The sequence below is a fragment of the Camellia sinensis genome, unplaced genomic scaffold (assembly GCF_055761805.1).
Source record: "Camellia sinensis isolate YWXY unplaced genomic scaffold, ASM5576180v1 Unanchor6, whole genome shotgun sequence".
Lineage (NCBI taxonomy): Eukaryota > Viridiplantae > Streptophyta > Magnoliopsida > Ericales > Theaceae > Camellia > Camellia sinensis.
The window spans coordinates 13,087,185-13,099,830 of record NW_028129474.1 but is presented as its reverse complement, the minus strand read 5'-3'; the positions used below and the strand labels follow the sequence as shown (position 1 = coordinate 13,099,830).

At 38.9% G+C, this 12,646-nt stretch overlaps 1 pseudogene; it reads right to left on the bottom strand.

The window, feature by feature from the left end:
* Positions 1–2,009: 2,009 nt before the first annotated feature.
* Positions 2,010–4,150, bottom strand: LOC114278722 (polygalacturonase-like; annotated as a pseudogene).
* Positions 4,151–12,646: the final 8,496 nt, after the last annotated feature.

Genomic DNA, 12,646 nt, shown 5'->3' with positions numbered 1-12,646 from the left:
GAGATATAAAGGCAAGTGATAAATGAAAGCCTCAAACAGCAATGAGCTCTTCAAAAATGTTGAATAAGGGCTTAAAATAAGACACTTTTCAGTTCATGATAGAGCTCAAAACAGTTTATACATAGGCCAAAAATACTACACAAGAAAATGGCATACAAGGGAGATAATGAAGCAAGTGCAACAAAGAGGCCTCAAACAGTGAGAGGCCCTTAAACAAAAGTGAAAAGGAACTCAAAATAAGCCTAACTCCAGTTAGGGTCGGAGCCCAAAACAGCAAGCACAAGGAGCTAGAATATGAACCAAGAAAAGGGACAAAAAGGGGAGAAGAGGACTTACCCTTGAAGACTAGTCTTTGGCACCCTTTTGGCTTCAGATGCAGCACTCCTAGGCCTTGAAGAACAACCTCCAGCTGCTGGAATGGAGGATGGAAGGGTGGGGCTATGGGTTGGTGAAGAAATGAGTGTAGGACTTAAGGGTTTTGAGCTTGGAAGAGAGGGAGAAGAAGGTGTATGTATGCAAAGCTCTTAGGGCAATTTTGTAACCCTCATAACAGAGCTGGAGCCCCTGTTATATAGGCAAAAAGGGGGGGAGAAAGGGGGAAAAAATGGAGGGAAAACAATCCAAGTTTCCCTCTAAAAATGCACCCCCCCGGATACACAATCTGGGGGGAAAAGAGATGCATATTTGGAATGTGTCTGCAGCAAGGAACATGGCCGGCCGGTTATTGAGGTTGCAGGTGGCCGGCAGGCTTTCCCCATGGCCGGCCGGCCAAGGGTCAAAAGGGTCAAGTATAATTAGTGGCCGGCCACCACAGAAAGAGGGCCTCTCATGTGTGCACAACACAACCCTGTGGTCAAAAACTGGAGAAAGTGAATCAGGAGAGAGAACAACCCACTTTTCAAAGGGGTTCAAAAGGTTCAAAAGCAATTACTGGCCGGCCACCAAATATTGGTGGCCTCCCAGATGTGTACATCACAAATATGGGGTTTAGGGTGCAAGAAAATGGCCCAAGGGTGGTCAACATTGGCTTTGAAGTGGGAGAAATCAGGCGATGGAAGGCGATGAAGGGATAAAGTTGGCTAAAAGAACAATTACTGGCCTCCCATCCTTCTATGACCTTCCTAGCAATGAAACAGAGGTCCCTGCCAAAAATGAACCAAAACCGATGCAAAATGAAGGTTCGGTGGCTGAAACGCGCAGCCCGAGGCCCCGAAAACTGACCTTTAGGCACCGGGAGTGGTGTTCGACCACGAAGTTGGTCTCTCGGACCACAGTGTCCCTCAAAAGGGAGCAAATAAGACGTATGCCAGAAACCGGAGCAAACGGAGATGGTTAAGCGGTCCCGAACCGTGGCACACGGCCAACGGCTCTGAAAAATCGGAAACCGGGCTCCAAACGGGCAAAATGGCCTACGACCACGATACGTAGCCTACGGCCACTGAGAGATGATCTACGAGACCTCTCCCTCCCTTCGGTAAGAGAAAACAGAGAAAATAGGGCCTGGTTCGCAAACCGAGGCAAAACACAAAAGAGCCCGGAAGTCCGGAGGCAAGGCTCGCAGCCGAGACTCTGAAACTTCTGAGCAAGCACAATATGCAATATCACCGAGTGCTCAACTGGTGACGTCTGAGTCTCAAGGTTGGTCAAAAATGGGGTGTCTACACCAGGCTACCTGCAAGCTGGGCTGGCATGCTGACAAGGGCGCAAGCAGGCCAGGCTGCCAAGACCGCCCGCAGGCCAGGCTACCATGCTGTCGAGGCCATGCACATGCCATGCTGCCACAAACGTGTGCAGGCCAAGCTACCATGTTGTCAAGGCCACGAGCATGCGAGGCTGCCATGTCACCCAAGCCATGTGCATGACATGCAACCAAGGCCACACGCAGGCTTGGTTGCATTGCTGACAAGGTCGCGGGCATGCATGGCTACCATGCTACCCTGGACGGGCGCGTGCCATGTTGTAAAGGCTGCCAAGACTATTCTCTCCTTCTCTACCTCAAAATCCCAATTTTATGTGCCTTTAAATGTAGCGGTTCTAACTATTGCATTTTGAACACCAGGTTCTTGTAAGTCCTTCCCTAAACTCCCAATACTGCACCAATTGCATACAAATACAAACAGATGTTAGCACAACATATGAAAGGTTATACGTAATACTCAATTTGAAAGTAATAGGTCGACAGCCTTTTTTCCCACTTCTTGTGTGAGGTTTATTCTAGTGACCCAAATTCGTGTCACAGCACTAGGAGCTTATAGCACTAGTAATTTCTCCAGGTCATGACCTCTATATGAAAGCACAATATATCCATTAGCTGGTATTTGTTTAGTCATTCAGATGGTGGCTGGCATTTTTTTAGCTATGTATCACACATCTCATGTGGATCTAGCTTTCAACATCCCCTGAGATTAGTTGAGATGCATGTATGCTAACTTGGACACCCAGTTATCAAAACCAAAAAAAATTACATTATATTATTGTGTCATTGGAATTATATATACATATATATATATATATATATAACTCTTACCTAATGCCATGGCCAAGGCCGTACGCAATTTTCTCAATCCACAAATTGAAGGTTCCTGGTCCAATTGAGATGCAATCATCCCCTGTAGCAATCCTTGAGTTCAAGATGGTGACGCCCGATGAGGATGAAATGTGAATGTCATCGGTGTTTTGGCTATTGTGTGAGGCAGACACCTTTACTCCTTGTACCTTGACATTATTGCAGCTGTTGATGATAATGTGGAACACCTAACTATTTCGCAAAGTTAATACGCTGATCATAATGTTGTTCGAATTGCTAAATTCTAGTGTCTCTAGATTATACACAAGGGAAAATGCAACTACTTCAATGATCTTAAAATGAAAAATTAAAAATTAAAAATAAATAAATAAATAAAATTAAAAAATATTGTTTTACAAGGCTCATATATTTACTAATTTTATATTTATATTATATTGAAGCACTAACTCAAGCTCATCCTAATTTTTTGTTTCTTAAATGGAATTAATTGATTCTTTTAAGAACATCAAAATACTACGATGGCCCAAAAGGCAAGCTAACATGGAAAAAGCAAATGGTTCACCTTTGCCAACTGAATAACTAATTTACCAGTTGATTATTCTAAAATGTTATGTTAGGAATATACAATATCTGCTGCAATAACATTTTATGTCTTGCTAACTGTGTCTCTACCTTTCCCTTCCATGTTTATTAAGTTAAAATGAGACATTTGTGGCACTATAGAATATATTTACATGTAATATACATAGAAACCTGCTTAACTTAATAGTGGAGATAAAATAGCCACTAAAAGGTCAAGTTTCCAGACAAACTCTGAAATAGGCAATTGTGAAAAAACAGAGCATGCCAAAATTTTGAAAATTATTAGTTTTTAACTGAAATTATTAAGTAGTCAATATTGCTCATGTGATTCTCCTGCAAATGACGAATCCCAAAACACAATAAATGGATCATTCATTATTTCTCAATTACCTAATAAAGATGAGTTAACATTGATCTACTTGTACAGTTTTTCATTATCTCAATGGTTGAGAACACCACATCAACTCCAGAACTACTTAGCAATTATTATATTTTTATTATGCCCCAACTTTTTTGACTGGGGACACCTTTCAAGTGATATGACTGCACCACCCCAACCAACCAACAAAATTGGGATACTGAGGTAGAGGAGGAGAGACTAGTCTTTTATCATACCATTGCTCCAATAGGGCAACCCTTACCGGATGCCTTGCAAACCCACAAACCAGTTCCTTGACTATCAAGTGTTCCACCATGGATGGAAACACTACTAACCTGCTCAAATACAAGCCAGTTACCGGCATTTCTGAGGACATTGTAATCGGAGGGAGCCACAAGAGTGCAATAGATACAAATGGTGATGGCTCTGTTGTTGCATTGCCCACTAAAAATTGTTTTACTGATTAAGTACCTTCCCCAAGGCACGTAGATTGTGGTCAGCTTTGTCGAATCACAAGTTGCAGCCCATGCATTAAGGAATGACTTGGTTGAATCAGACTTTCCATCTCCTTTGGCTCCTAAACTAACCACATTGTATGTTGTTGCAGTTACTAATGATTGATGGAGGAAGATGAAGAGAGGTGTGAGAAGAAAAGCAATCATGGGTCACACCATTTTGATTTGAGGGAGAGAGAGAGAGAGAGAGAGAGAAAGAGTGAGTGATTAGAAGTTGAAGCAGTTTGAAGGGTATTTATAGGCTTTAAATGCCATGCTTGGAAAAAAAATGAAAATAATACTTGACCATATTTGGGAGCATGTTAACTTTGGATAAACCCTAAACACAACAATTTTATCTCATTACACCATTTTTCTAATTAGACCTTCAAAAATTCAAAAAAAATTATTTCATCTCCTTACACACTCCTCTTTATTCCATTTATACCATCATCCCTAACTTCTTCTCTTCTCCTTACACCTAAGATCTTTCAAATCTTAGCTCCTTCATCTTTAATTACTAGCTACCACCTCCACTACTATCACCACCTTTTCCAAGCACCACCCCGCCACCCTACTACTATGGCCACTACTTCACAATGACCTACTGCCATAATCATTACCCTACAGCCTCTCCTGAGACCACCAATTTTGCAATTTCTCTTCAAAATTCGTATTTTGTTAGGCGAAATAGAGCCGAACAAATTTTATTTGTTTGGCGAGACACAGCTGAACAAACTTGATTTGTTCGATTGGAAACTACTGAACAAATCAAGTTTGTTCAGCTATGTCCCACTAAACGGGTCGAATTAATTAATTAGCTATATTTGGCCATAGAAGTCCAAACAAACTTAAATTATTCTGTGACTGAAGACCGAACAATCTCAATTTGTTCGGAAAACCAGAGCCGGAAGGAGCTTCAAACACTTTTTTCAAATAACACGAAACTATATAAAAATGATTTAAAATTCTACCCAAACATCTTTTAAACACAAAATTTTGTATATTATTTATTTATAATGATTATTTATAGATTTTAAATATAAATTTTAATTTTTTTGTTTGTTTGTTGTTTGTTGTTTATATGTGTATATATATATTCTTTAAGGTAGATGCATTTGAATTTGTAGACAAATGAAAAGAGTGAGAGACGGAAGAAAGGGTAGCGGTGGTTGGTGGAGAGATGGGATGGTGGCTAGGTAGTGGTGGTTGGTGGAGGAGAAGGATGGTGGTGGTGGTGGTGGTGGTGGTGGTGGTGGAAAGAAAGAGGAAAGGCTATAAAGCGAAACGGAAAGGGAAAAGCTTTGGAGCTTTTAGTCCTTAATAGTAATTTTACAAAGGGATAAAAATATAATGAAAAAAAATATTAAAAAGAATGGTATAATGAGTTAAAAGTGTGGTACAAGTAGAATTACCCGTTAACTTTTCATCATTTCTAGGTGAGATACTTCCCAAAATGTCCTTACCATGGAAGAAAAAGATTTCCATTTTATTAAATTGGCAAATTATGAGAACAATAGTGAGTGTTTTCATAGTAAATAAAGAGACCACAAGATGCCCTATCATTTTGTATAAAATTTTATATATAAATATATATCATTACTCTTCTCATTTTAAAATTATTAATGTGGCAATTATTCCATGCATATGTAGTAATATTACATACCTATTAATAGTGTTTCAATATTTGACTTTACCATATAAAATGTGTTTCATATATGAGCCATTGGAAATATATATAAAGTTAATCATGTTTGCTACCACATACCCCGTATAAAAAAAAAGAAGATAATAGAGATTTCGTGATGTGGTAGCTAATATTTAAATGTTTCCTTTCTTTTAACTAGTGAATGATAAAATCAAAATTCCAAACTATTATAATAATAAATTTAAAAATAAAAACAAAAACAAACTTTATTCTAGTTATTTTTCCTATAAGAATGTGAAGGGTGAGTTAAGCTAAGGGTGTTCATGGTTCAAATTGGTTTAAATTATGACTAAATTTAAAATAGTTAAAATTACAAGAACAAGTTTAAGAGTGAGAGAAGAGAAGAGAATAGAAAAATAAAAAAGAGAATTATTACCAAGAAGAGGCACAAAACCTAAGATTAGGTTTTCCCTCTATAACAATATGTATTTATACTAATCAAATAAGTACATAAAGACAAAACTACCCTTCATCTAACTTAACACTCCCCCTCAAGTTGGTGCATAGATATCTCTCATGCCTAACTTGCACACAATGGGATGAAAAACCTTACTGCCTAACTCTTTTGTAAAATTATCGACTAACTGATCTTTACATTGCACAAAAAGCATACAAATCACACCACTACTGTAATAACCCGACCCTCATATCTGTTTCTGGTATATTTTTCGGTCCTTTATTCTGTGCATTTACTTGCTTTCTATGCAATTTCATGTGAAATGAGGTTTAATTAAATAAAACTTATGAAAAGTGATTCATATCGTTCACTAAGGAAATATCTGTCACAGTTAAGAAGTTGGAATCAGAAATTGGAAGCCTTAGGAATTTAATTTTCTGAAATTGATTATATATCTGTGATCAACATAATTTTTAAGTAATATTAAGCATGTTTGCGAAATTTCAATTTCGGAATGATTAAACGAATGAATTTTGTCCTATATGCTTTTATATATGACTACATCAATTTAAGCCCTCTTGAGCTTGAACAAAAACGTGGAGATATTTCCTGGGAGAGAAAATAGAGGGCGTGGAGAAGAAGAATTGGAGGAGAATAAATTCAACAAGAAGCTTGACAAAATTGAGGAAAATTGTGGAATTTAGTTCAAGGTAAGCTCAATCCAACCTATTTAACCTTCACATGGGCTTAAGGAAGGGTTTATTTCTTGTTTTGACAACTTAGGGTTTGTAATTGTGTATTATGTATGATTCATGTTTGATTAAAGAGGGTATACTCCTCCTTTGGTTGTTTTGAAATCTAATCTAAGTGTTGGATGAAATTATACTTCAATCTTTGGTTTTTATGCCAACTCCATGGAATATATATATATATATATACAATGTGTTATGTTTTAGAATATAATTGGAACTTTGCAAAGAATTGGATTGTAATTGGTTGTGATTATGAATTCAAAGTAAGTAAGGACCAAAGTAGATTGGTGATTGATTTTTGTGTGATTTAGAGCCTTATTCTTGTGTTAAATTCATCTAATTTGAACCTTTTTATGTGTTTGCAAAGATGGGTTTTGTATGAATTTCGGACTGTCAAACAGGGCCAAGGCCGCACGTGCGGAGGCCATGGCCGCATGTGCGGAGAAGAGGAAAAAAAAAAGTTTTCATTCTGTTTTTGGGCGCTCGAGCGGCCGGGTTCTTCCGCTCGAGCGGAATTGGGCCGCACGAGCGGCCAAAGTGGGCGCACGAGCGGCCACCCCTGTTTCAGCTTATGCTAAGTAACTTTGAATAAGCATATCTTTTGCATCCGGACTCCGTTTTGAGTGATTCTTGAGCCCAAAATCCATCCCCGAAAGTCTAGTTTCCAATGGTAGTGGTCTCACCCCCAAATTATAAGTACATAAATAGATATGCTGAAATTAGTGATGACTATGCACTTTCTGTTTTTTGAGTTTGTACCGTTTCTTCGTCTGAACCTTTCTCCTATCGATTCCTCCTATTTTATGATAACCTATGGAGGACTAATGAGTCTAGAACCACCATAGCTATTGAGTAAGGAATAAAAAGAGATTGGTTTTATTCTCATAATCTGCTATGTGCATTATATTTGTAGGTCAAGATGAGGACATCGTTCCACCGCTATCAGAGACCTACCACTGCGAGTAATAGTACAAGAATCGCACATTTGATTACCATTAATAATTCTTTTGTTTAACGTTCTGTTCTTCACAAGTAGGTATGTTAATCATATGTTGGGAATCAGTGGAAACATTGAAAGATTTTGATGTGCATTGGTATGACTCTGAAGCTCCTCTGTATTTTGGTTATGACTAATGTTTGTTGGTAATGTACCTTCCTAAGAATTACCTATGATTCCGTATCAAAAATTCATACAAAGTATTAAAACGGTGAAGTCAGTTAATAGAAAGGAATTGAGTATCAACGACATTGTTATGTGACTCATGTTGTGATATGAATTGTTCTGACCTATGGATGTTCTGGTACTTTTACCTTCAGATTATTGTTAATGTTAAGGTTCTGCTAATTACGAGACAAGTATGTCGACTTCCGAAGAACCATGAGGAAACCTAAGTGCATCATTGCACTAAACGTTTTGTTTGCTATGGATAATGAATATTAGCATGATGTTATCTACTAATTAGTAGTATTGAAACATGATAAGCACATGGGATGTATATGCATTATGGAACGGTGGTATCTACATATTTCTGGAAGCGTTCACTCTGTTAAATATATTTACCTTTTTGCGAATAATTCTTAGCAACGTTCTGTTAAACTGATATTATCTATGTTAATTCATGTGAATAAAGGGAAGAATGTGTGTATGTTCTATATGATTCTGAAGTTAATCTATTCTGATATATTCTGGTATGGAACAAAGTGTTGTACGGAGCTAAGTACTACACTTTGGTAGGAGCCACCTCCAGAATCCGTACGAGCCACCTCTTGAGTCCATACACATGTAAACTGGGCTTAAAGTCGATGTGAAAGTTATGAGGCCTATGGCCGTTCTGTGAAAGTTATGAGGCCTATGGCCATTCTGTCTGATCTGTTAGTATGAAGCAAAGTGTTGTACGGAGCTAAGTGCTACACTTTGGTGGGAGCCACCTCTTGAATCCGTACAAGCCATCTCTTGAGTTCATATGTGCATGAAAAGGGCTATATGCCATTCTGGGCTTAATGTCGTTCTGTTTAAGGGCCAATTTGTGAAATTATGAATATTTGTGACATTGTGACCCTATGAGGCCGAGGGCCAATTTGTGAAGTTATGAACCTATGAGGCCGAGGGCCAATTTGTGAAGGTAGGAATCTATTAGGCCGAGGGCCAGTGTGTGAATGTGTGAACCATTGGGCCGAAAGGCTGTTCTGTATATTTATGGGCCGAAAGGCTGTTCTGTATATATTTTTGGGCTGAAAGGCTGTTCTGTTATTTCTGGGCCTATGGCCATTTTGTATCTGAAGACCTATGGTTGTTCTATACATACTGGGCTTAAAACCACTCTGTTAAGAAAACTAGATCCATGGCTGGTTTGGAATAATTACAGAATGAAATCAATCATATGCCTCTGCTGTTTTATGCTTTATTATTCAAGTTAAACCTTACATTATTTATGTACTATTATTCACCGAGTTTCACTCATTCTGTATTTTGTCTGTTTCTGTAGGTAATCAACTGAGAGGCCAATCCTAACCCTTAAGATTCGTCTCCCTCTTGTCAACCTCGGTGTGTCCAGGCACTAACTAAAGCCCGTGCATTTTGTAAAGTGTTGTTAGGTTTTTTTGGGGTTTATGTTTTGATTATCTTTCGTTAATATGTTTTGTCATACGCCTAATTATGGGCTGAGTCGATGTATGTGTGTGTATGTTTCCTGTATATTATTTATTTGATATGATGTTGTGATACTGGCATAATAGTAATAGCTCAATGGAATAGAATTTTTGGTTACCAGGTGCTTCCGTTCAGGCCCCATATGTATGTACATCAGATTTAATGTCTGTTTCTGACTAGGTCATGCCCAAACTTTTAGGGGCGGGTTTGGGGCGTGACAACTACTTATTTTCTTCTTGATAAAATGATTGTCAATCTCGATGTGCTTAGTCCTATCATGTTGGACAGGATTATGAGCAAAGCTAATAGCAGCCTTATTATCACAATACAATCGCATTGGTTCACCATTCAATAATCCTAAGTCAGCCAATAACACTTGATGCCACATGAGCTCATAGATGTCATTCATTATTGCCCGATACTCTGCTTTTGCACTTGATCTGGCCACAACAGCTTGCTTCTTACTCTGTCAAGTCACCAGATTACTACTTACAAAAGTGCAATAACCCAAAGTAGTCCGCATATCATCAACTTCACCAGCCAATCTGCATCAGTAGAAGTCTCTATTTTCAAATGACCATGATTGGAGAACAAGATTCCTTTTCTAGGTACTAATTTGAGATATCTAAAAATCCGATTAACAGCATCCAAATACCTTGTTCAAGGATCAAACATAAATTGACTTACAACACCAACTGCAAATGCAATATCTGGCCTAGTATGAGAAAGATATATTAATCTCCCTACAAATCTTTGATATCTTTCTTTATCTACACAATTTCTATCACTACTGCTAAGTCTATGATTGGCCTCAATAGGAGAATCTGCTGGTCTACATCCTAATATACCTACTTCCTCCAGTAGATCCAAGATGTACTTCCTTTGAGAAATAAAGATACCATTATCTGATCTAGCAGTCTCAATCCCAAGAAAATACCGCAAAGAAACATGATTTTTGATTTCAAACTCCTTGGAAAGTCAAGCTTTGATCTGGGACATCTCCTCTACATTGTTTTCAGTTACCACTATGTCATCCATGTAGACAATAAGAATAGTAATTTTATCTCTACACTTTTTGATGAACATAGTATGATCAATATGGCTTTGCTTGTACCCAAATTTGAGCATCGCCTTAAGAAACCTATCAAACCAGGCTCTAGGAGACTGTTTCAATCCATACAAAGCCTTCTTTAACCGACAAACCTTTCCTTCAGTAACGGAAGAAGAGAAACCTGGAGGAACATCCATATACACTTCTTTTTCTAGATCACCATGGAGAAAATCATTTTGTACACCAAGCTGTTGTAATGGCCAACCCAAATTTACGGCACAAGAAAAGACACGAATAGAATTTATTTTAGCCATCGGAGCAAAGGTCTCCTGATAATCAATGATATAAGTTTGAGTGAACCCTTTAGCAACCAGTCTCGCCTCATATCTCTTAACAATCCCATCGGCCTTCTGCTTAATTGTAAACACCCATTTGCAACCCATAAATGTTTTACCCTAACGGTAGAAAAACTAACTCCCTAGTGCCATTCTTACTCAGAACTCTCATCTCCTCTGCCATTGCTTCTTTCCACGTAGGATCAGTGAGTGCTTCCTTCCAATTCTGAGAAATAGAGACAGAAGACAGAGATGAAACAAAGGCATGATATGATGAAGATAAGGAATCATATGACATAAATTTAGAAATAGGATGTTGAGTACAAGTTCTAACACCTTTTCTACTAGCAATAGGAATATTTGAATCGTCAACAAGAATAGTAGAAGTAACCGAAGACTCATTACCTAAGGATTTGATAGAGGAATTAGGAACTGGAGTCGGAGGTGGTGATTGGCATGGTGGCACATAGTTCGACTGTTCTCTTTGTCACCGAGAGTAGGTCTAAAGATCTGGTCTATCTAATAGACTCCCCCTGAACACACTTACTCATATCCTTCTCACAATATGGCGCCTCCTCCCCCACACAACAAATAGTAGAAAATAATGGATTAGAAGAAATAATCTCTTTCGTTGAAGAAACCTCCCCTTGAAGAGATTGGTCCTCGAAAAAGGGCTCAGACTCACAAAAAGTGACATCCATGGTAACGTAAGTTTTGCAAGAGCGAGGATCATAGCACTTGTAGCCTTTCTGGGTGAAGGAATAACCACTGAAGATACACTAAAGAGCCTTGGGGTCCAATTTCCTCCGAGCAAAATGAGAAATATGAAGAAAGCAAACACAACCAAACACCTTAGGAGGAAGGGAAGAAAGGGGGGACAAACATGTGAGGAATGAGGGTAAGGGGTTACTGAAACTGGAGGACACTAGGAGGCATGCAATTAATGAGATACATGGCAGTGACAACAGCATCAGCCCATAATGGTTTAGGAACCCGCATCGTGAACATAAGGGCACGAGCAACCTCAAGAAGATAACAGTTTTTGCATTTAGCAACACCGTCCTGTTCGTTTGTGCCAACACAACTGATTTGATAAAGAATACCATAAGCCTCAAGATATTCTTAAAACTCATAGTCAATGTACTCAATATCATTATCACTCCGACGGACTTTAATTTCTATAGCGATCCCGGTTTTCCCTTTACTGTTTAATAGTATCCAGGACTCTGTTCCGTGGTTGTTGGTTGTTGTCTGTGATGCATTTCCATCCTTTAACTCTTGGTAATTGAGTTTGGAAATGTTTGGGCATGTTTCAAACAGGTTGGTTGAGTTCTGGTCTCTAGTGTTGTTGCCTGGGTTTTGGGTGATCCGATCGAGCGGGTCCCTTTGCGCTCGAGCGGAGTCTGTATACTTTCAGTATCTTGTGCGTCTGCAAAACTACTGCAGATGTGTTTTTCACGCTCGAGCGGATTTCCTTACGCTCGAGCGGGTAGCGCTCGAGCGGGTATCTTGGCACTCGAGCGGGTGTTCGAACTCTGTAAAAATGCTGGATGAGTGTAATCTATGCTCGAGCGGGTCTTCTTTTGCGCTCAAGCGGGTGTGTTTTGTTTTTGTGTCTTCGCGCTCGAGCGAGTCTTTTTGCGCTCGAGCGGGTTCAGTTTTTGTGTTTGACGCTCGAGCGTCCTATTCTCCGCTCGAGGGGGTCATATGTATATCAGATCTGGACTGCGTTATTTCAGATCACTTTTCACACTCTCCTTCTCTCTCTTAC